Below are 26,544 nucleotides of genomic sequence, written 5' to 3' on the forward strand. Positions count from 1 at the left end.
GAGATTTCTTCAATATAAAAGAGAAGAACGTTTATGAGCATTAAAAATCATCTGAAGATACAAAACTCACTAGTGAGGCACAGAAAAACAGAGAGTATTATAACACTGTAAGTTTGGTGTATAAACTATTCATACCTTAAGTAGAAAGACTAAATGATGAGCTGAAAAAAAAAAAAAAAACTACGATAACTTCTCAAGACATAGACAGTAGAGCAAGATATAAGTGGAAGCCAAAAAAAAAAAAAAAGAAAAAAAGTTAAAAAGTGGAGGCATAAAGTGTGGAGATTTTATTAGTTTTCTGTTTGTTGGTTGGTTTATACAATTAGTGTTGTCATCAGTTTAAAATAATGGGTTATATTACTTTCAAGCTTCATGATAACCTGAAATCAAAGAGATACAACAGATAAACAAAAAAATGAAATGCAAGAAATTAAAACATGCCACCAGAGAAAATTATCTTCACTACAAGGAAGACAGAAAGGAAGCAAAGAAGGAAGAGAATTCCACAAAACAATCAGAAAAAAAAAAATGGCAGTGGTAAATTCTTACTCATCAATAATAACACTGAATGGCAATGGAGTAAACTCACCAATTGAAAGATAATAGAGTGGCAGAGTGGATTCAAAAAATAAGATCCAATGATCCCTGCTTACAAGAAATACACTTCACCAACAAAGACACATATAGTCTGACAATAGAATGATAGAAAAAGATATGCCATGCAAATGGAAACCAAAATAGAGCCAAAATAGCTATATTTATACATAAAAAATATATTTTAGGACAAAAACTATGAGCAATGACAAAGAAGGTGATTATATAATGATAAACTGCTAAATTCATCAACATGATATAATAATTATAAATATATATGTATCCAACATTGGAACACCCATATGTATTAAGCAAATATTTTTAGATATAAAGAGATGGGTACATCCCAGTATAATAACAGCTGGAGACTTCAACACTCCACTTTTAGCATTAAACAGATCTTCCAGACAGAAAATCAATACAAAAAAATCAATCAATATTAATCTGCATTATAGACCAAATAGATCTAATAGATATTTATAAAAAATTTTATCTAATGGCTGTAGAATACACATTCTTCTCCTCAGTCTATGAATCATTCTCAATGATAGATCATATATTAAGCCACAAAACAAGTCTCAAACAATTCTTAAAGATTGAAATGATGGGGGGGGCCAAGATGGCCTATTAGAAACAGCTGTGATCCACGACATTCACAGAGAGAAACAAAAGGGGTAAATGAATACAGCACTTTCAACTAAAATATCCAGGTGCTCACATTGGAACTGATTAGGAAAACAACTTGAGCCACGGAAACAAAGAAAAGCAAGTGAGGCAATGGCCCACCTGGGAGCAATATAGAGCCAAGAGAATCCCCACCCTCAGCCAAGGGAAGTGGTGAGTGTGACCCTATGAAACCAGGCTTCTCCTATGGATCTTTTCAACCTATGGATCAGGAGATCCCCTTGTGAGCCCACACCATGAGGGCTCGACACACAAAGCTGTGTGGAGTCTTGGAAGATCAGCTGCTCAGTCATGAACAGAGAACCAAGAGCTTTACACACTCAGTCTCTGGGATTCCCCCCAAAAAGTCTGCAACTGAAGCAAAGTGGGAGGTCTGCACATACCCATAGTAAAGAGGCAGAATCCAGGGAGATGAGCAGTGTTATTCTGAGGCCCCCACTTCCATAGCACTACACAAGATAAGACCCACTGGCTTGGAATTCCAGCCAGCCACGGGCAACAGGATGGAGCCTGCCTGAGACCAGATGGAACCCCCAGGAGAATAAGCAGGCATTATTTCTGCTCTTTGTTTGACTCAACCATTGCAGCCTGTGAGCGCTGAAGAGTCTAAAGAATTCAGAGGAGGAAGGGTATCCTTAGTAGTGCAGCACAGTGGTTTTGCCAGATAGTGGTCAGACTGCTTCTTTAAGTAGAACTCTGATCAACTTCTCATGGAGTGGGTCCTCCTGGCAAGGGTCTCCGGCCACTCCCACCCATATTCTATGGGGCTGACAGAGCTCTAATTTCTTCCTGAGATGGAGTGCTTGAGGAGCAGGGCAGGCAGCCACCTTGGCCATTCAGACATCTCAGCCAGTCCAGCACAGCTGTTCTACCAAAAAGCAGCCAGACTGTCTGTTTAAGTGGGTCCTTGATCCCATTTTTTCTTCACAGGACTGCTGCAGTTTGCTGGGGGTATTCTCCAGACTCTAGTTGCCTCAATTTTTTCCATACCTGGAGGTATCATCAGTGAAGGTCACAAAACAGCAAAGAACACAGCCTGCCCCTTCTTCTGGAAGCTGCATCTCAGGGGTGTAGTGACCTATTGCTAGCCCAAATTAACCTGTGGGAGGAAGTTGGAGACATTAGTTGGAAGGTTTCACCCAGTCAGGTGAAATGGGAAATGTATGGCTCCATACAATGTATGGTGCTATACATTGTGTGGCACCTCATCCCCTCCACTCTTTCTCTCAATTGCTCCTGTCATTGCCATGTGATGTACCTGCATCCCCTTGGCCTTGTACTACTAATGTCAGTTTCCTGAGAACTCCCTAGAAGCCAAGCAGCTGCTAGCACTATGCTTCCAGTAAATCTTGCAGAACTGTGAGCCAACTAAACCTATTTTCTTTATAAGTTACCCAGTCTCCGATATTTATCTGCGGCAATGCAAGAATGGCCTAACACACAAATGAAGAAGAATAAAACTAGACCCCATCTCTTGCCAAATACAAAAATAAACTCAAAATGGAATAAAGATTTTAATTTAAGACCTCAAACGATGAAAATACTAAAATAAGCAAAATGAGAAACCCTCCAGGACATTAGACTGGGCACAGTGTTCTTGAATAATACCCCACAAGAATAGGCAACCAAAATAAAAATGGGCAAATGAGATTATATTAAATTAAAAAGCTTCTTCACAGCAAAGGAAACAATCAAAGTTAAGAGACAACCCACAGAATGACAGAAGATATTTGCAAACTCTCCATCTGACAAAGGATTTATAATCAGAGCATATAAGGAGCTCAAATAACTCTATTGAAAAAAAAAAAAAAACAACTAATCATCCAATTAATAAATGAATCAAATATCAGAAAATAGATTTCTCAATAGAAGATCTACAAATGACAAACAGATATATAAAAAGGTACTCAGTACTGCTAATCATCAGTGCAATGCAGATCAAAAGTACAATGAAATATTGCCTCACCCCAGTTAAAATGGCTTTTATCCAAAAGAGAGGCAGTAATTAATGCTGGCCAGGGTGTGGAGAAAAGAAAACCCTCTCACAATGTTGGCGGGAATGTAAATTAGTACGACACTATGGAGAAGAGCTGGGAGATTCCTCAGAAAACACAAAATAGAGCTACCATATGATCCACACCATCCCACTTTTAGGTATATACCCAAAAGAATGGATTTCAGTATATCAAAGAGATATCAGCACTTCTATGTTTATTGAAACACTGTCCTCATTTATCAAGATTTTGATTTAACCTGTGTTCATCAACAGAGCAATGGATAAAAAAAATTGTTGTACACATACACAGTGAAATATTATTTAGCTATGAAAATGTATAAGGTTCTGTCATTTGCAATGGCATAGATGGAACTGTAAATCATTATGTTAAGTGAAATAAGTGAGGCACAGAAAGACAAATTTTGCATGTTCTCATTTTTTTTTTTGTGGGAGCTAAATATTAAAACAATTGAACTTATGGAGACAGAGAGTACAATGACGGTTACCAGAAGTGGGGAAGCCTAGTGTGAAGTTGTGAGAGAAGTGAAGACTTTTAATGAGTACAAAAAGAAATTACAAAGAATGAATAAGACCTAGTATTTGATAGCACAGCATGGTGACTATAGTCAACATTGATTCATTTATAAATTTAAAATCAATAAAAGGGTATAATTGGATTGTTTGTAATGCAAAAGATAAATATTTGCTTGAGCTGTCGTGATGATTATGTATTGTGTGCAATATCTCCTGTATCCAATAAGCATATACACCTATCATTTACCACAAACATGTAAAATAAAAAAAATAAAAAAAAAAAACATATTCACAGAGACACACAGGAAAGCTAAGCAATATGTGGCATAGCTAAGATAAGCTCACTCATCTTAGTAGGCCCAATTGCAGTTTTCATACATGTGTTATTATCTGTGTGGATTAAAGACAATATAAACATCATTCAAATTGTATATTATTTGTTAATTGCATACTACCATGAAAAGAAAAAATACAACACAATTTTAGTATTACAGTGTATTAGTCAGAGTTCTCTAGAGGAACAAAACTAATAGGATATATGTATATATGCAGGGGAGTTTATTAAAGAGAATTGACTCACAGGATCACAAGATGAAGTCCCATGGTAAGTAGGCCGTCTACAAGCTGAGGAGCAAGGAAGCTAGTAGTGGTTCAGTCTGAGTCCAAAACCTCAAAAGTAGTGAAGCCGACAGTGCAGACTTCAGTCTGTGGCCAATGGTCTGAGAGGCCCTAGCAAACCACTGATGTAAGTCCAAGAGTCCAAAAGCCAAAGAACTTGGAGTCTGATGTTCGAGGTCAGGAAGCATCTGAAGTTTAAGAGCAGGAGAAAGATGAGGGCCAGAAGACTCAGCAAGTCTGCTCATTCCATCTTCTTCAGCCCACTATTTCTAACCATGCTGGCAGCTGATTGGATAGTGCCCATCAGGTTAAGAGTGGGTCTGTCTCTCTCAGTCCACTAACTCAAATGTTAATCTCCTCTAGCAACACCCTCACAGAAACACCCAGAAACAATACTTTGCATCCTTCTATCCAAATCAAGTTGACACTTAATATTAACCATCACATGTAGTTAAAACTTATATTTATTTATATTATAACCATTTTTGAATATTAACACATACTTTACGACTTCTAAATTAATTCATTTTAAAAATTCTGTAATCCGTTTCAAATCAGAAAATATGAAAGTGAAGAGCATATTCAAGTTCAATTATATGAAGACAGACAAATCTCAACTTAATATGCTAAAACCCTCTGGATCTCTGATAAAACCGAGTCGTACTTCACCATTTTTACTTTATTGGTTGATTAAAAATTTGTTCAGTAAACAGTGTCTCTTATTTGAGGAGGCTTTTAAAATTTCCCAGATTAACTATTATTTTATTTTTTTTTTTTTTGTTTCATTTTGTTTTATTTTCTGAGACAAGATTTTGCTCTGTCACCCAGGCTAGAATGCAGTGGCTCAGTCTTGACTCACTGCACCTCCTTGACTTCCCAGGCTCCAATGATCCTCCCACCCCAGCCTCCCAAGTAGCTGGGACCACAGGCATGTGCCACCCTGCCTGGCTAATTATTTAATCTTTATAACCTTGGATTTGGCAAAGGATTCTTAGACATGACCCCAAAAGCATGAGCAGCAAAAGAAACAAAATCATAAATAGAACTTAAAACTTTAAACTTTTATGCCCTGTAGGACTCCAACAATAAAGTGAAAATACAACCCACCGAAAGGGAGAAAATATTGTAAATCATATATCTGATAAAAGACCTCATATATTTTTTTTTTTTTTTTTTTTTTTTTTTTTTTTTTTTTTTTTTTTTTTTTTTTTTTTTTATTATACTTTAAGTTCTAGGGTACATGTGCATAACGTGCAGGTTTGTTACATATGTATACTTATGCCATGTTGGTGTGCTGTACCCATCAACTCGTCAGCACCCATCAATTCATCATTTATATCAGGTATAACTCCCCAATGCAGTCCCTCCCTCCTCCCCCCTCCCCCCTCCCCATGATAGACCCCAGTGTGTGATGTTCCCCTTCCCGAGTCCAAGTGATCTCATTGTTCAGTTCCCACCTATGAGTGAGAACATGCGGTGTTTGGTTTTCTCTTCTTGTGATAGTTTGCTAAGAATGATGGTTTCCAGCTGCATCCATGTCCCTACAAAGGACGCAAACTCATCCTTTTTTATGGCTGCATAGTATTCCATGGTGTATATGTGCCACATTTTCTTAATCCAGTCTGTCACAGATGGACATTTGGGTTGATTCCAAGTCTTTGCTATTGTGAATAGTGCCGCAATAAACATACGTGTACATGTGTCTTTGTAGTAGACTAATTTATAATCCTTTGGGTATATACCCAGTAGTGGGATGGCTGGGTCATTAACTATTATTTTAACACATTTGGATAGAAAGTGTTTTAGGATGGTGAATTTCTAACCTAAGGCTCTGAATTCAGAAAATATGCAACTATTTTAGAATGACACTTTGTCAATATAAAAAATGTCCAGATGCTGATTTATATCTGTATCTGAAAGATACAAAAGATATATCTATAAATGATAAATCTTTTATAGCTGTCAATTTATGATATTTTCAATGTGGTCTCTAATCCAAAGAAGAAAAGTGTTTCTTTAAAAATTTTATGGTATAAATTCAAGCAGGGAAAAACCATGTCTGGTCTTAATCTATAGACTTACTCTATGTCTTCTCATGGTTCCCTTAATTCTTCTTTATGAGCACAACTCCAATTTATTTAAAACAAAATCATAATACATCTATCCTCACATTCTTACAATTTTATTTTTCCATCTGATAATTCATTTCAGTGATGAGAAAGAACATGCCCCTCAGCTGTGTAACTGCCCTTTTCTGTCCCTACTCATGGAGGTTTCTGCACTGGACAAAGTACAAAGTGATAATTCAGCAGACAATCTGACATCTTTCATGAGAAAGCTGTTAGGTAGATCTGGATAACTCTTTAAAGAGATCATGAGTTTTTTTTTTTTTATTATTATACTTTAAGTTCTAGGGTACATGTGCATAACGTGCAGGTTTGTTACATATGTATATTTGTGCCATGTTGGTGTGCTGCACCCATCAACTCATCAGCACCCATCAATTCATCATTTATATCATGTATAACTCCCCAATGCAATCCGTCCCCCCTCCCCCTTCCCCATGATAGGCCCCAGTGTGTGATGTTCCCCTTCCCGAGTCCAAGTGATCTCATTGTTCAGTTCCCACCTATGAGTGAGAACATGCGGTGTTTGGTTTTCTCTTCTTGTGATAGTTTGCTAAGAATGATGGTTTCCAGCTGCATCCATGTCCCTACAAAGGACTCAAACTCATCCTTTTTTATGGCTGCATAGTATTCCATGGTGTATATGTGCCACATTTTCTTAATCCAGTCTGTCACAGATGGACATTTGGGTTGATTCCAAGTCTTTGCTATTGTGAATAGTGCTGCAATAAACATACATGTGCATGTGTCTTTGTAGTAGAATAATTTATAATCCTTTGGGTATATACCCAGTACTGGGATGGCTGGGTCATATGGTACATCTAGTTCTAGATCCTTGAGGAATTGCCATACTGTTTAGAGAGACAATATTTTTGCCAAAAAAAAAAAAAAAAAAAAAAAAAAAGAGATCATGAGTTTCTGATGTCTGGACATGCATTAGCCCGGGTAGGGCAATAACATAATAACTGGCCCTCAGGATCCCATCCTCAGATAATACAGAACATTTTAAAACAACAAACTTTGCATGGCATCATTGTGAGTTAGCTCCATTGTATTTCAGTACAATCTTACTGACCTCTTAAAACTCACAGAGGAACCAGAGCTTCTTCCTCTATTCCTATGGCCACTTTAGGTAAATTCTTAGGATAAAGTACATAAGAGAAAAACAAGTCTAGTTCAAAAATTAGGAGATTTTAATGATTTTATATTTACTGGTATAAAATAGCTTATTTTGTATAAACTAGTAGCAAATTGATTCCTAGACAAAGTGAATTCCAAGTAAGAAATTACCTTTAAAATAATTTAACTTTAATCTTAACTATCATAACATCTTCCTCAATGCCCTCATCATCCTTTCTTCCTGTCACCATAACAACCAATATTTTATAATAAGATATTGGCAGCCTTAAAGAACGAAAGACATAGAAAAGCTTTCATAGGTATATATGGAATATTTCTTCCCTGTCCTTCCTGAGCGAAGACAAATGTATAAAATTAAAATGCAAAAGTACTGACCAAAGACAATCTGCAATATATTGATAGCCAAGAAAGTTAAGCTCAAGGTTTAAGTGCTTTATATGTATTACTCTATTACTTTTTTCATATCCATTCTGTGTGACATTTTATAATAGAGCAAAATGAGGTACAGACAAAAGAACTTAATTGATCAGAAAATATAGGTAATGAATGAAAAAGAGAGAATCAAGCATAGGCACTTTGACTCTAGGCAAGATGTTTTTAACCATTACACTAAGCTGCCTGCTAAGGCCCATTAATTCATTCAATATGTGCCATTTGCATTTATTCATAAAACATGTGCTAGGCAATGGAAATATGAGTGTGAATAAAAGACATTTTGCAAACAAGTTAAACAAACAAACAAACAAAAAACCCTGCCTCATGGATCTTAACTTCTATAGGGGCATACCTCATTGTATTTTATGGCTGAGTAGCATTCCATAGGGCATATATATGTATACATACACATATGTGTGTGTCTATGTATGTGTGTGTCTATGTATGTGTGTGTGTGTGTGTGTGTGTGTGTATATGTATACATTTTCTTTATCCAGTCTTCTGTTGATGGACATTTAGTTTGATTTTATATCTTCATTTTATGAATAGTGCTGTGATAAGCATACCAGTGCAGGTATAATTTGATATAATTCGTTTTTCTTAGGGTAGAAACTCAATAGTGAGATTGCTGGATTAAACTGTAGTTCATTTTTTAGTTATCTGAGAAATCTCTATCCTGTTTTACATAGAGATTGTGCTAATTTACATTTCCACTAACATTATATAAGGATTCCCTTTTATTTGCATCCTTGCCAACATCTTTTTGACTCTGGTAATAGCCACTCTGACTTGCGTAAGATGATATCTTATTGTAGTTCTAATTTGTATTTCTCTGATGTTCATGTTTTCATATGTTTCTTGGCCATTTCTATATCTTCTTTCAAAAAAATTCTGTTCATGTATTTTGTCTACTTTTTAAAAGGTTGTTTTCTGTGGTAGTCAATATGTTTGAGTGCCCTGTAAAATCTGAATATTTGTCACTTGCCAGATGCATAGTTTTAAAATATTTTCTCACATTCTGTAGCTTGCCTGTTTCACTCTGTTGGTTATTTCTTTTACTGGCAACAGGTTTTTAGTCAAATTAAGTCGAATTTGTATATTTCTTTTGCATTAGCCTTTGGGGTCTTAGTCATGAATTATTTTCCAAGGACAATGTCCAGAAGAGATTTCCGTAAGTTTTCTTCTAATATTTTTATAGTTACAGATCTTACATGCAAATCTTTAATCCATCTTGAGCTGATTTTTGTATATAGTGAGAGTCCACTTTCATTCTTTTGCGTATGGCAATTCAATTTTTTCTGCACCATTTGTTGAATAGGGTTCCTTTCTTTAGTGTATGTTTTCATCAATTTTGTTGAAGAACAGTTTGCCGTAAGTTTATGGCTTTATTTCTGGGTTTTCAATTCCATTCAATTTACCTATGTGTCTATTTTTGTACTCTTACCCTATTGTTTTGGGTACTATAGCCTTGTATTATAATTTGAAGACAGGTAATATGATGCTTCCAGGTTTCTTCTTCTTGCTCAGGATTGCTTTGGATATTTGGGCTCTTTTTGGTTTCTACATGAATTTTAGAATATTTTAATAATTTTATAAAATATGACATTGGTATTTTGATAGAGATTGCACTGTATCTGTGATTTCTTTGAGCACTATAGTCATTTTCGTAACATTGAATCAATCCATGGACATGGGGCGTTTTTCCATTTGTTTTTATCATCTGCAATTTCTTTCATCAGTGTTTGGTAGTTTTCCTGTGGTGGTCATTCACCTCCTGAGTCAAAATATTTCCAGGTTTTTTATTATTTTTATTTTGTAGCTATTGTAAATGGAATTGTCTTTTTGATTTGTTTTTCAGATTAATTATTAGCTAAGAAAGTTTTGTTGATCTGGATGGAAAATCAAACCAGCCATAACATTCCCTTAGACCAAAACCTCAGACCAAAGTTTTAACGGCCTTCAATTCTATAAAGGCTTAGAGAGGTGAAGAAACTGAAGAAGAAATGTTGCAAGGTAGTAGACATTGACTAATGAGATTGAAAAAAGAAGCTACCTCCATAATATAAAAGTATAAGATTAAACAGCAAGTGCTTATGTAGAAGCTACAACAAGTTATACAGAAGATCTAGGTAAGATAATTGATGAAGGTGACTACACTAAACAACAGACTTTTGCTGTGGACAAAACTGCATTCTATTGGAAGAGGACGCCATCTAGGACTTTAATTGCAAGAGAGAAGTCAAGGCCTGTCTTCAAAGCTTCAAAGGACAAGCTGATTATCATATTAGGAGCTAATGCAGCAGGTGATTTCAAGTTGCAGCCAATGTTCATTTATTATTTTGAAAATCTTGAGGTCCTTAAGAATTATGCTAAAGCTACTCTGCCACTGTGACCTATAAATGAAACAATAAAGCCTGAATGACAGTACATCTGTTTACAGCATGGTTTACTGAATATTTTAATCTCATTGTTGAGGGTCCACTGCTCGGGGAAAATAACCAAACCAAACCAAACCAAACAAAAAACATTTCTTTCAAAATATTAGTGTTCCTTGACAATGTATGTAATCATCCTAGAGGTCTGATGGTGATGTGCAAGGAGATTATTGTTGTTTTTCTATCTGGTAACACAATATTCATTCTGTAGCCTACAGATCAAGGAGTAATTTTGACTTTCCAATCTTGTTATTAAAAAAAAAAAAAGGTTTGTAAGAGTATAGCTATTATAGGTAGTGATTCCTCTGATGGATCTGGGCAAAGTGTATTGAAAAGCTTCTGGGAAGGATTCATCTTTCCAGATGCCATTAAAAAGCTCATGATTCATGGGAAGTGGTAAAAATATCACAATTAATATAAGTTTGTAAGAAGTTGATCCCCACATTTATTGATTACTTTTTCAACAGTTCAGTGGAGGAAGTCACTGCAGATGTGGTGAATTTTTCTTTTTTTCTTTTCTTTTTTTTTTTTTTTTTTTAGACAGAGTCTCACTCTGTAGCCCAGGCTGGAGTGCAGTGATGCAATCTTGGCTCACTGCAACCTCTTCCCCCAAAGGTCAAGCGATTCACCTGACTCAGCCTCTGGGGTAACTGGGGATACAGGCGTACACCACTACATCCAGCTAATTTTTGTCATTTTAGTAGAGACAGGGGATTCACCATATTGGCCAGGCTTGTCTCGAACTCCTGACTTCAAGTGATACACCCGCCTCAGACTCCCAAATTGCTGGGATTACAAGCATGAGCCACTGTGCCCATCTGTAAATATTAAAAGAGCTAGAATTATAAGGGGAACCTGAAAATCTGACTCAACTGTGGCCATCTCATGATAAAACTTGTACTGATGAGGAGTTGCTTTCTATGGACAAACAAAGTGGTTTTTTGAGATAGAATCTACTCCTCCCAAAGAGGCTGTGAATATTGTTGAAATGAAAATCAAGGATTTATAATATCCCATAAACTTAACAGGTAAAGCAGTTGCAGGGTTTTTAGAGGATTGACTCCAGTTTTGAAAGAAGCTCTACTTTGTGGTTAATATTATCAAACAACATCACAAGGTACAGAGATGTCTTTTGTGAAAGGGTCAATCAGTGCAGCACACTTCATTGTTGTCTTGTTTAGGGAAATTGCTACAGCCATCTTAACTTTCAGAAAACACCACCCTAATTATTCAGAAACCGTGAACATTGAAGCAAAATCCTCTATCAGCAAAAAGATTACAAAATTCATGGAAAGGCTCAGATGATCATTAGCATATTTTTGCAATAAACTATTTTAAAATTAATGTATATACTTTTTCAGGCAAAATGTTATTGCACACTTAATAGACTACAATATAATGTAAACATAACATTTATATGCACTGGAAAACCAAAATGTATGTGCACTGGAAAACCAAAACCAAAGTTTGTGACTCGCTTTATTGAAAAATTCACTTCATTGCTGTGATGCAGAACCAAACCTGCAATATCTGCAACGTATGCTTGTGTATTCCACTTTAGATCAAGAAGTATGTGGAGAAGAATAAACAACTAAAAGGGAATATGAAGTGCATAGGCTCTGTGTGTTGGAGATTCAAAGAAGCAGGCAGTAAAAATGTCACATTGCCCATATTTGAGTTTTAGGAGAAATACTCTACCAGCAATTTAGAAAATGATTCAGAGGAAAGAGATGGAAGGAGATTCAGAGGACACAGTTTACTTATACAAATATGTTTTTAAACATAAATTAAAGTTTGTGGAGAAGTTTTCAACTAAAAAGAACCAGTGAGCTAGGAATTCTGCAGAAAACATTATAGATTGGCCTGAGGATATAATGCTTGGCTATTGTTTCAACAAAAATCTTAGGATCTGAAAAGTTTGTTACAAAATATTATGCTGGTTTTACTACTTTAATTTAATTTTGCTACTTAATTTATTGAAAATAAAGTTAGGCTTATATACTCATATAGAATCTTCCAGAAAATATATAGGAGTGTCCTATGTCTACAATTTGAATACCATGCTTTTAAGTTATAATAATATAACTGGAAGAAAAATGGTGAGACTGGTTGACTCTTTTCTTGTTGTTGTTTTTGGAGACAAAGTCCCACTCTGTTTCCCAGGCTAGAGTGCAGTGGTGCAATCGTGGGTCACCGCAACCTCTGCCTCCTAGGTTCAATCAATTCTCCCACCTCAGCTTCCCAAGTAGCTGGGATTACAGGCACACTCCACCACACTCGGCTAAGTTTTGTATTTTTAGTAGAGACGGGGTTTCACCATGTTGGTCAGGTGGGTCTCAAACTCCTGACCTGAGGTGATCTGCCTGCCTTGGCCTCCCAAAGTGCTGGGATTACAGGCATGAGCCACTGCACCTGTCCTGATTAACTCTTAAGTAACATCATAGAAGAACTCAAATAATTATTCATCACCTTTATACAGTTTATTTCATGGATGATAAAATTACATGAACCATATGAAAGTTGACCTCTGAATTCAGGAATCAATCACAACGTGGGTAGGTGGTTAAGAGCCCTTTAATTTTAGTGTTTTTAATTATTTGTGTTTGCTTTTTGTTACACTGTGAACTGCGTTTTCTAAATCAAGGAATTTTTGGTAGCCTACTGAACTATTGAGATTCAAGATATTTCTTAGTTTTCTAGGTAGTATGCCAAAACAATTGAGTAAGTGGTTCATTATTCATGATATTTGATCTCTGATACAGTTACTTCTGACATTAAGATCACATGGCCTTTGCCCATATGTTCAGAATGTACTTTTATCTTTTTACTTATTTTTAAAGAGCTTGCAATACTAAAATTCACTCTATAACCATAAACCGGAATCACTGAATATCTTCAATTATTTTATTACAAATTTTCATATCATCTACATTTATAAATTACGTATAATTTAAAGCAATTTGAGAAAGATTGTTTTCACAAAATACTTTTGATCGACTATGTTTCTGCTTTTGAAAAGAAGGGAGAAAGATCTGTAAAGGTGACTGGTTTTATGATACAAGCAAATAAGATGTGCTCCTTTACTCAGAAAATCTTTAAATATTATTATATGTTTTTAACAAAATTAATATTTTTGGCTACATAGTAAAGTTAACAGTAATGCAGTACTTACTACACAATGATAATTATTCCAAAAAATTAACAAATGTTAATCTATTTAATGTTAACAACAAACTGAAAGTAAGCACTATCTTGTTCCTATTCTTCACTTTAGGAGAAAGAGGCACAGAGAGAATACATATATTATCAGAGGTCTCCCCTTTAGAAGGTAGTAAAACTAGAATTCAAACCCAAGTACTGTGACTCCAGAATATGCATTCTTCCTAACCAATGCAAGTTCATGGCATTTCATGCCTGTATTATCATTCATTTAGCCAATCGACTATTTGCGTATATCTTGTTTGTTCCAAAAAACTTAAAGTAATAAAATAACACCATTGTATTAATCTGTTTTCACACAGATAATAAAGACATACCTGAGATCGGGTAATTTACAAAGGAAAGAGGTTTAATTGACTCACGGTTGCACATGGCTGGGGAGGCCACACAATCATGGTGGAAGGCAAATGAGGAGCAAAGTCACGTCTTACATGGTGGCAGACAAGAGAGCTTGTGCAGGGGTCTCCCATTTATAAAACAATCAGCTCTCAAGAGACTGATTTACTACCATGAGAGCAGTATGGGGAAAACTGCCCCCCATGACTTAATTATCCCCACCGGCCACCACCCTTGAGATATGGGGATTGTTACAATTCAAGGTGAGATTTGGGTGGGGACACAGTCAAAACCATATCAACCATGTTAAGTATTTTAACAAGAAAATATCTTTCACAACCTTTATTATAGCCTGAGAAAATAATAGTAATGCATTTCTACTTTGAGATTATGGAAAAAACATTGCTTTATTTAAATTCCCTTCCATAAAAATTGTATAAATGTATTCTTCCCTTAATTGCATCTGAAAGTTCTGATTCTCTTTCCTCTATGATAATGTTGTGTCTTTTCTTCTTTAACAATTTTTAAGGTTAAACCTTGTTTTAAGTATGTGGGGACTCCTATTTCAGTAGAATCCACAAAACATAAAAACAACCTTGGTTCCAGTTTTTTCCCGTGTGGAGGAGGCGAAGTTATGAACTCAAATAGCATTTTCTGAAATGCTGAGTTACTTGCAGGGTAGTAGGCAACTAACAAAACAACAGATGATTTAAGAGTTGACAAAGATTGTTATATTTTCTATTCATGGCATAGTTAAGCGTAGGACACAGGAAGGGCAAGTGAGTTCCATTGTGTGAATGTGTAGGAGGACATGGCAAGATAGCAATTTAAAACTTTTCAACTGCTTTAAAAATATAGAACATTCTGAATTTTTTGTCAGGGACATAACATGGTGAAACCCAGTCTCTACTGAAAATACAAAAATTAACCAGGCATGGTGGCGTGTGCCTGTAATCCCAGCTACTTAGGAGGCTGAGGCTGGAGAATCACTTAAACCCAGGTGGCGGAGTGAACTGAGAGTGCGCCACTGTATTCCAATCTGGGTAACAGAGTGAGACTCCATCTCAAAAAACAATAAATAAATGAAAGTATTAAAATTATTATCTTGGTTTAGCAAAGACACATACAACTTTCTGTCAAAAGTAGAAATCATAAACTTAAAATAATTTAGATAGTGTGATTGTAGAATACATAGAATTATTTTATCATTTTATTTTATTTTTACTGTTTGTCACGTTCTTATTGCTACTATTGTTTAACATTTAAAAAGTCTTCCAAGAGGGTTAGATATACTTGTGGAAATGCAAAGAACACACCATCTGCTCCGGCACACAATAACTATAAGAGTGTCCATGGAAGTGCCAGTTAGAGGTTCAGGCAAGCAATCTTCTAGGCTGAAAGCATATGCCTCTCTTTCAGTGTTTCACCATGACTGTTTATTTGTCTACCTATTTTGTGAAGTTGTGGATTATTTCTTTCTCTCTAAAGTTAGCCCATTCTCAGGACCAGACCCTTTTCCCAAACACATGAGGTAATGAGCTTTTTAGACTCTTTTATAGAAGCAGGAAGGAATGGATATCACTATAACGGCCTGAAAACTTCAGGTAACCAGGCATTTTGAGAGATTTTCAAAACAACTTTATGGTAGAAATATATGCTTATTCTTTATTTTTTTACAATATTTATTGGCTTTATATAAGGTTCAAGTCTTTATGTTCAGCTTGAGATGAACAGAACAAAACTCTCAAGGATCTTGTATATGTTTAAGGAAGTAACCCTGTATATGTGTATATGGCATAGTGTTATGGAGAAGCAATCATCAAGTTAATTGGATAAATAGTAGAGAAATTTTACACCACAGGGTATATTTAAATTGGCTTTAGCAGGTAGAATGGAACATTCAGGCAGAGGTCAAAAAATGAGGAAGAATGAAAAGATGTGCTCTACTGAAGATATTTCAGTGATTCTAATAACATTAGGTGGAAGAAAGGGGGATAATTAGGTTAGATAGAAGATCATAAATGCCAGGCTTTAAAAACCAGATAAAGGACAAGAAGAAGAATTACGAATGTACTCTGTGCAAAGAGCAAAACATGAAGTTGTATGTATTATGATTCAAACCTTTATATACATTGATGAGTAGTAAAGAACATGCACGCTTACATCTAAAATAGGTGAATTTTAAATCAATGAAATATGTCAGGGAGATATTATATAATTGGCAATTTCTGATGACCTAGTTTTGTATTGAACAGATAAATTGCTTTCCTCACATATTATAAAATTTGTGTTTAACAAGAAGATAATGCATACCCTGAGATTCACATATTTTATATTTCCAAAATAATGCAGAAAATATTGCTAGAAACATTACATGGATATAAAATTTACCCTAAAGATAATAAACTCATAAATACATACTAAACAGTAGAGCACAAGGCAATGAATTTTCATTTGTGTCACATAGAATCTTATTCTAACATTTTCTGTGCCTGAAAAGGACAATTGTGTAACAGATAACGTCTCTGTGAACCTAGATAAAATAACATATTTTAATCCCAGTATGTACATGTCTAGAATTATATAATGTGTACATTATTTGATACCAGATTTTAAATGGATCGCAATTCATATTTATTCTTTATCTTCATGTTCTTTATGAGAAGTAAGCAGACACTGCTTTAACTATGGCATAAAATATGTTCCCTATTTAATCTCAAAGACGATTTATGTGTCATACATTTATTGTGGGAAGAATGTAGGCAGTTAGTCTACTAAGGGTTCTTTCATTAGTTTCAGATAAGTCAGTGCCCAACTTAGACACTGAGGTAGTGAATATTTTTCCCTAAAATGTTCTTTCTTAATGTTGGCCTAAATTCCGCTATATTTGTATTCATGGCTGGTAGTTCGAGATTGTTGCTGCCTTCAGTTTAATGATAGAATTTTCCCACATGTATGTGTTTCTTGGGGAAATTTTATTTTGTCATTTACTTTCTACCTATCACATACTTTTCTTACATATTTTTTCTCTTTCTTTCTCTAAATGTTCTTCCACTTTTATAGAAATGTTTGTCTGTGTACAAAAATACTGTCTTATATGAATCTAGTAAAGCACAGAAAGCCCAATCTATGGAATATATGTTTGTGTGTGGGTGTGTATACACAATCTATGAAATACTTGTGGGTATATATGTGTGTATGTATTTTTTATATATACATAAATATATATAAATTCAAATATTCAGTAAGTGAGTTGATATTTTTTTCTCATTTCTATATGGAAATTCAAATATTGAATTTGAATTCAATAATTACATTTACTCTAGCATTTTTTCTGGTTTACCCTCTTCTGTTGAGAATTGCTCACCATTCTCATTTATAAATAACACAAATACACACATTTGATATTTAAATTTATTTTGGTAAACTTTAAGAAAAAAAGTGATGTAAATATTCCCAATATACCATAACTTTTTCTTATTTATTGATATGGTTTGGCTCTGTATTCCCACCCAAACCTCACCTCGAATTTTAATAATCCCCATGTGTCAAGGTCAGTATCAAGTGGAGATAATTGAAACATGGGGGAAGTTTCCCCAATGATGTTCTCATGATATGAGTGGGTTCTCGTGAGATCTGATGGTTTTACAAGGGGTTTCTTCCTTCACTTTGCACTCACTCTGTCCCGCTGCCCTGAGGAGAGGTGTTTCCACCATAATTGTAAGTTTCCTGAGGACTCCCTAGCCATGTGGAACTGTAAGCTAATTAAACATTTTTTCTTTATAAATTACCCGGTTTCAGATATTTCTTCATAGCAGCATGAGAATGAACTCTAAAATTTTTCCTGGTTTACCCTCTTCTGTTGCAAATTACTCACTAGGTACTTTCTATTCAGATAACCTCTGTTTCTGCTTAAGACCATAGGAATAAACATTATTGTAAGTTTATTTTCCCCATTTGTATTCATCTTCTTTTGTTGTCTGTTTTTTTACTCTTCAGGCTCTGATAAAAATGTTCTCTTTACATAGGAAAAGTAAACATTTAAGTGAATTTTTTATTCTTCTTTTGCCAAACATAGTTTTCTCACTGAAAATAAAATACATAATCATTTCTTTAATTAACATCTTTCTCTATTCTTTATTCAAAAAATATTTGGATGTTCTAACTCAATATTTGGTATTATGGTAAACTATTGTACAACTCGCTAGAAGACACCATATCTATCAACCCTCACTCAACTTCAAGAATAGCCATAGGTTTTCTGCTGTCTCACCAATATCATCTGACTAAATGTTCATGCTTCAGTGTACTTAGTGAAACTGCCATCACTATTTGTCTCTGTTGTGTATCCTGATGCTTTGAATGCAATATGCAATTACTACATATTTCTAAACTGTGCTGCCTGACACAGTAGCTACTAACTACACAAGACTCTACATGTTTAAATTTAAACTAATTCAGATAAATAATATTAAATTTGATATTTTTACAACAACTGGCCCTATTTATATAGCTCAACAGCCACAAGTGATTATTATATTGTAAAAAGCCTACGTAGAGGATTTCCATTATTGCAGATAGTTATATAGACATAGTATATGGGCCAAGGGATCAGGGTATAATCTCATACATCTATAAAACATTTATCTTTTTTCTACTGTGAGTACAAATCAATGAATCCTTCCACAGCCCTATAGAAAATTTAAGGGAAACAAATTACTAACAAATTTTATTTTATTGTTTCTTTTCCTTTTACATTACTTAATTGACATTAATTGACACAATTATTATACATATTTATGTTTTAGTTGTCATGCAAATAATCATTTTCTGTTGCAGCTGGCTTTTTAAAATGTATTTTTATTCTCCCTTAGGTGGTTCTCAAAGTAATTACCCACGTGTTAGTGTTTAAGTTGGCATCTCTACATGGTCTATTTTTTAATTAAAGTATATTTTGGATTAAAAGATATTTTGTATGCATAGTTTCTATTAATAAAAATTCAGTATTACTGAAAGATAAAAGTGGAACTATTGCATTTGTTTTTGTTCCTGAATTAGATCATTTCATTTATGAATCTCTATCTACTTCTGGAAAACTAAATTGTGATAAACAGAAGGTTTGTATTTTGTCCTGTCCCCAACTGTTTGGTTCCCACATCAATAGGAAAGGAAAATGACAGCTTTTGTGATCTTTTGGAAACAATTATTTGAGAAAATTTATTCTAGTCTTCATCTAAAAGTTTGAAATTTAGTATAAAACATTGCACTGTTATCCAAAAAAAATTCATAGACAAGCATAATATACATAAAGTTAGCATTAATACAAATAATTATAACTAACATGAAATTAGTAAGCTTATAGATATCAGTTACTAGGTACCAAGTACTATTGAGATCTTTACACAGTTAGCACATGCAATCACCTAAACAGTTTTCTGAGGCAGATGCTTTTATTATTACTTTCATCTCTTGAGAAAAAACTGAGGCAGAGATAGAATAAGATGCTCTGACCAACCCAAAAAAGGGTAGCAGCCCCGTTATGCAGGAAGCAGAGAAAGTCAAATAACAGTGGTGCTTGAAATTAATAGGAACAGTTTAAACTTCAGTTTATTTGCCTCAACGTAATCACCAGTTTGCTGGTTGTATGACCTTGGCCACAATAATTACCTTTTATATTTCAATTATTTGTCTTCATAATTATCAAAATATTATTATTCAACAAATTTAAAATAGTGAAGGAACCTGAAAATAAATTAATCTTGCTTGATTGTTTGGCCCTATTCACCAATCTGCCTTCTGTATTAAGCAGCAGTCAAAATGATTATTTTTCTACATGTCTTACTTTTAAGAATACGAATCTTAGCCTGCTTATTAGCCAAAATACATGGAAAATGGACTGACCAACCATATCATTTATTTTCAAAGTATTCCTTTATTCTTTTATTTTAAGGTATTCTTGTCGAAATATTTCTATATATTCAGTGATATAGGTATGACTACACAGGTTGGGCACTGGACAGTTCCAGAGAATGTCATTCACAGAGATTGCAACCACATGCTCTGGCTGGGATTCGTATGATTTTCTGGATACATTATTTAAATTATCTCCTATTTTAATAATTCCAAAGTCACAATAGAAAACTGTACTTATATATTTCTTTTCTTTTCTTTTCTTTTCTTTTTATTTTTTATTTTTTTTTATTTTTTATTTTATTTTTTTTTTTTTTTGAGGCGGAGTCTCACTCTGTCGCCCGTACTGGAGTGCAGTGGCCGGATCTCAGCTCACTGCAAGCTCCGCCTCCCAGGTTTACGCCATTCTCCTGCCTCAGCCTCCCGAGTAGCTGGGACTACAGGCGCCCGCCAGCTCGCCCGGCTAGGTTTTTTTTTTTTTTTTTTGTATTTTTAGTAGAGACGGGGTTTCACCATGTTAGCCAGGATGGTCTCGATCTCCTGACCTCGTGATCCGCCCGTCTCGGCCTCCCAAAGTACTGGGATTATAGGCTTGAGCCACCGTGCCCGGCCTGTACTTATATATTTCTAAGAGATATTCTTGAAGATGAAAACATGGAAAGCATGCCTATGTAAAATTTAGAACATATTATTTTTTATTCTAATCTGGATAATTATTGTCTTCATTCATTCATATCCCCATGCATTTGCAAAGAACTTCACACTTTATCCAAGTGTTAATATTAAAATTAGATTTTGAATTACAGCAAATATTTATATAACATGACAAGAAAACAAACACTTCTTTATAAACAATAGGTTTTAGATAAACCAATAAATCAATCAATTCCTATTTACATTTATAATTAACTATCATTTCTATGTAATGCTAGAACATATCTTTAAGTACCACCTGTTTTCCCTAAAGATCTGCCATAAGAGACATAATGAAATGTACATAAATATGTGTGCACATATATATTCTTTATTATATTATCCTTTTGTTTCTTCATATATTTATACATAAAAATAACATAAAATGAGTAAAATGTAAATGTATAAAAATATATATACCTGAGAGTAAAAGAAGATAACTAATATATTTTGGAATTCACTAAGGATCTAATTCATGACAGCAATTGAGTTTTGCAGTTATATTTATGATAATCGTTGACATAATTCTGTTTCTGTTGCAAAATTCAGATTACTCAATGAAATAAGAACAAGTTTCTTCACATGTCATTAGGGTGATCAATATTTCTAAGTCTTCTTGTTTAGATGAGCTGTGAGAAGCTAAAAAGAAAAAATGTCATCCGCATATACCTACATATAACCGAGATTCTTCTATACTTTGAAAAATAGGCTCTTCTATGTGTTCTCCATCACCTTAAATATTTAGTTGATTTTGGGATATTTAAATTGCAGTGGGACATAGGGATTAAATGGCCATTGCTTTCGCTGTCCAGATGGAGAAACTGGACTCTAAAAAATGTAGTAAAACTCTGCTGTCAGAAGCACAACAAACACACAAATCCATGTTTTCAAATTCCTGTTCTTGTATATTTTCCACTAAAATAAAATACAAAATGCCTCTTGTTTTTCCTCTTTTCCATAGTTCTGATTTCATTTAAATACAGGCAAAGCAATTTTTTTTAGTTGCATCAGAAAAACAGAGCAGGCTAATTATTTAATGTAATTAATTCTATTTGTCTTCAGGACACAGCATAAACTAGGAACTACTTTGATTTACAAAGAAATATCTACTATAATCTTTTCTTAAGCATTTATTGAACCTAAGATAGTTTTCTCCGTAAACATAATTTTGAATGCAATCTACTGTAAAAAGAACATATATTTTTAAGAATTTTTTCAATGCCTGTTTTTTTCTGTTTTTACTTTCCATCTGTTCTTTAAAAAGCAATAAAATTTCTTACAGAAGTATATCTATATTACAAATAAAGATAAATGTATTGTCTTTGTATAAAGGAAAACTTAGTTTACTTAATTAGCTAATATAGAAATATATAAACAACAGAAATGTTGTTTTATATGGAAATGCTTAATGTTACTTTATAGCTTTAAATTTATGGTATTCAAATTTTGCTTTGTGGATTTTAACATATTTTCAGAGAAGCTCTACAGTATGGTGAGTAACAGCATCAACACTGAAGCCCTTAAAAAAATTCAAATCCTGGCTTCATCCCTTCTAAAGTGTTTGACATTGAGCAAGAAATATAACCTCTGTGATCCTCAGTTTCCTCGCCGGTAATATGGGAGTAATGATTGTATGGCTAACTCCTTGATTTTCTGTGAGTGTTAAGTGAGATTATCTATATAGTGTTCTCAGGACAGTACATCGTAGAATAAAAGATCCTGGAACTTTCATTATTATTATTATTACTGGTATGATTGTCACATGAACCAAAAGCACAACACATGTGGTGCAGCCTATTTATGTACATATATGAAGAGCTTTGTTTTTTGTCAATAGCATTTGATATATATTCACATCAAGGAATCTGATCAAACTCCCGTAGAATACTGACATCATGCTTTATTATAATAAAAATCTAAATTTTGATAGATTTATCAAACATCAAAGATATTTTACCTTGCAGGTTAGTTTTTACTGCCTCTCTATATACCGTGCTAGATTTAGAATAGAGCCTCTCTACTTTTATTCATTTCTCATTATCTAAGAACTTTGACTAATCTAATAGGTCTCTGATTCCATTAGAATCCCAAAAGACTTCTAATTCTAGCAAGAGGATAAGAAATTAACTCTCTCTGGTTTCCTGACACTGGGTTATCAATTACTGCTTGTCTTCTGTATTCCAGGCAGTGGGTGAGACACCAGGGATGCAAGACATTTTCTCCATTAATGCACGCATAATCAATAGTATGGCCCAAGGTCATATATAATTTGATTTTATCTATGTTTGAAGAGGACAATAAAATACTACACAGTTAATAATTTCACAAAGCTTACAAAACATTTTAAACTAGGATAGTACCAAAAGTAAGTAGTAATCCACTTTAATCATCTTAAAGAGAACAAAACACCCTCATCTACACATGTAACTACCTGTCCCACAGAGCTGAAGATGACGGAGTAAAGCTTATGTATTTTTATAATAGGTTTTGTTAAATTATGCTATATGTGCATAGAAATCTGTAGTTTTTATGAGTAATTCAAGCTAAAAAAATATTTTCTTTTCTGCTTGAGAGTGAGAGAAGGAAGGGACAAGGAAGACAATATTCTAGACTTCTTATATATCAAGATATTTAGTATAATATTTTCATGTTATCTCAGGGTTTCAGCAAAGGCCTTGGGTACCAACTACCCCAGATCTAAAGTGTGATATTGACTACATACACCTGGCATGTTAAGGTAATGTAGCACTGATTCTCTTAGCATTAGTAATTGCACACCTATAATAATTTAGAAAGGTCAAGGAGGGACTCTATTTATGGAGGAACTTGTCAGTGTTTTGTGTGCTGTCAATTTATTTTAAGCTAAACTACAAGACGGGGATTTTGAGATAATGACTCAAAGATGTTAACAAATATCCTATTGAGTTTGGGAAGCATGAGCACTCTAAGGGGCAGTGGCTAGATGGTTATTAGATTTGGATAACAATATATCAGGGAGTTACAAGAGTCACTATCAGATCCATGTTTTTATCTATAGTGATCCCTATAGTGATTACTATCCCGAGATCCATGTTTTTATCTTAGTGAAAGTTTCAAAAATCTTGTATACTGTTTGTCAAAATTGGGCATGCAGAAGGGAGTTGACTGGAGCTTTATTTATTTATTTATTTATTTATTTATTTATTTATTTATTTTTAAAACCCCCCCCCCCCCGACTGGAGCTTTATTAAGAGAATCTGCCCAATTGTCCTGACATGATTTGAAAATTGGCCCAGCAAAGTAGAAAGCATGGAAACCTAGGCTCATGTGGTTAAGTTGTAAAAGGCCAGGTGGAGATTATCTCTCCCATTATGAATTGCATTTGAATTTTTCCACCAAGGGGTGAAGGTAGAGGAGGTAAATGTCTCTAATTAATACATAAAAGCACAACATTAGAGAGAGAGCCAATAATTGTACATTTAACATGCAGATTTCCTCAATAATAAAACACAGTGCATTTAGTTTTATACTTTTTCTGTATTGTTTCTCTTTCTACCTCAATGCTTGAGGTGTCTGTAAATTGGATAGTGCATAGGCATTAAGGATTACAAGAGCAGAGTTGAAGAAAAGGAGTAAACTTCTCTAATACCTTAGAGCAAGCTTCCAAGGCTACAGTAGATTCAAAATGCTGGAGAGGAGACAAGTTACCTTTGCATTAAATTTTAAGGACTTTATCATTATGATAGCCTGGGTAGAGTTTTAATTAATAAAAATAAGATCACTTGTATGTTTAAACAAACTTGGCTAAAACCGTCTATGTACAAGGAAAGAACTGGATCCAGATCAGGTGAAATGGCCAGATGGAGAAAACGCCAACTTTTCAACTTAACAGTAACACACTGTGCTAGTTTTATATGGCTGCCATAAGAAATTACAACACATAGTGGTTTAAAACACCAGACCTTTATTCTCTAACACTTTAGCGGCCAGAGGTCCAAGATGGAAATATTGGGAAAATTGCTTCTTTCTTGGGAGCTCAGTATGATAACTTATCTCATGCCTCTCTCCCCATTTCCCATCGTTTCTAATCATCTTTGGCATTTTGTGGCGTGTGACAACAAGACTCCAATCTCTGCCTCAGTCATCACGTCGTGTTCTCCATGTGTATCTCTGTTTTCAAATCATCCATCTTTCTATAAGGACACTATTCACCAGATTAGGAACCACCATAATTCCATACGATCTCATTTTAGTTCAATTACAGCTCCAGAGACCCTGTTTCCAAATAAGATTACATTCACAGGTTCCAGATGGACATGAACTGGGGGGCAGGGGAGACTATTCTAGCCCAGTACACCTGACACATGTTTAGATATAAATGTTAGTAAGAGTTTTGAAATAGCTCTATTCCAATTTCATGATTTGAACATTATATTCATTATCAAATACACAATTAGTTACATTTTCTGCCTGTGGATTTAGCTTGGTCTTCTCGTTGTCATTTTTGTTTTTTTTTTTTTTTGTTTTTTTTTGAGACGCAGTCTCACTCTGTTGCCCAGGTTGGAGTACAGAGGCAGGATCATAGCTCACTACAACCTCCAACTGTTGGACTCAAAGGATACTCCCATCTCAGCTTTCTGAGTAACTGGGACTATAGTCTCCTGCCACTGTAATTGACTATTTTTTTTTTTTTACTTTTTGTCTTTTGTAGAGATAGGTCTTCCTTTTTTTACTCATGCTTGTCTGGAACTCCTGGCTTCAAGTCATCCTCCCACCTTAGCCCCACAAAGTGCTAGCGTTATAGTCATGAACCCCTTGTGAATTATCTTTATAAAGAGATAATTAACTCAATTGGATATCTGAAATTGGAAGAGAGGAAAAAAAGGACTTAAATTTCATGCATTCAAAATGGAGCTACTGATGGTATTCATCTCATTACATATTAATGTGATGAGAAAATGAAATAATACATGTTTAGAGACTTAGGAAGATGTTTGAAACCTAATAGGCATTTATGATTTTGCAGGCTTTTATTATTAAGCATGCAAAACAAGGGAATATATTTACTGATCACAAAGCATCTCAAAGGCTAAGTATTTTTAGAAAAAGATAAAGAATTGTTAATGACATACCCTTTTCTTCAGTCAATTTATGTTGAACATTATAATGTTATTCTACTCAGTAAAACATTACCATTTTAATTGATACAATTTTAATAGAATTTCATTTTTAACAAATGGAAAAAACAGATATGTGAAAGATAGTTTTGATTCTTTATTTTACTTTAATGTTTGCTTTTTATAATTCATTCAAAAAGAAGCAAAGCTATAATATTTATCTGTTCAATTATTTTCCAAAAGTGGTACAATCATTTCACCTCTTAGTGTTACTATTGAATATTAACAAGTAAAATAGCAACAATATTTTTTTTATTTCAAAATAAGTAAGATATATTGTCTGTACTTTCACATTAAACTTACGTAGTTTACTTTTTTATATTTATATATAAAGTAGACTGACATTTGTATACGAATAAAGGCAGACATATTTCCAAAATGAAGAGTTTATATTTTTCTATTCACAATCAGGAGACTACACAGAATTATCATAGATCCATTACATCAGTTACGTTCTTAAAAGCCTTATATTTATTCAAGGTGAATCTGTGAGGGTATAGACAGAATTTAAAAACATATGCACACATACTAGAAGCCCTTGGCTTATTACTTCTGTGCTTTGCCACATGTAGTTAGACAAAAACAGTAAAAAAGGTAAGGAAGATTTGTCTATGGATTTTTTTTTTTTTCCTTTTCTATATTGTTACCTCTCAATAATGGTTACCATA

This window comes from Rhinopithecus roxellana, chromosome 2 (genome assembly GCF_007565055.1).
Source record: "Rhinopithecus roxellana isolate Shanxi Qingling chromosome 2, ASM756505v1, whole genome shotgun sequence".
NCBI lineage: Eukaryota > Metazoa > Chordata > Mammalia > Primates > Cercopithecidae > Rhinopithecus > Rhinopithecus roxellana.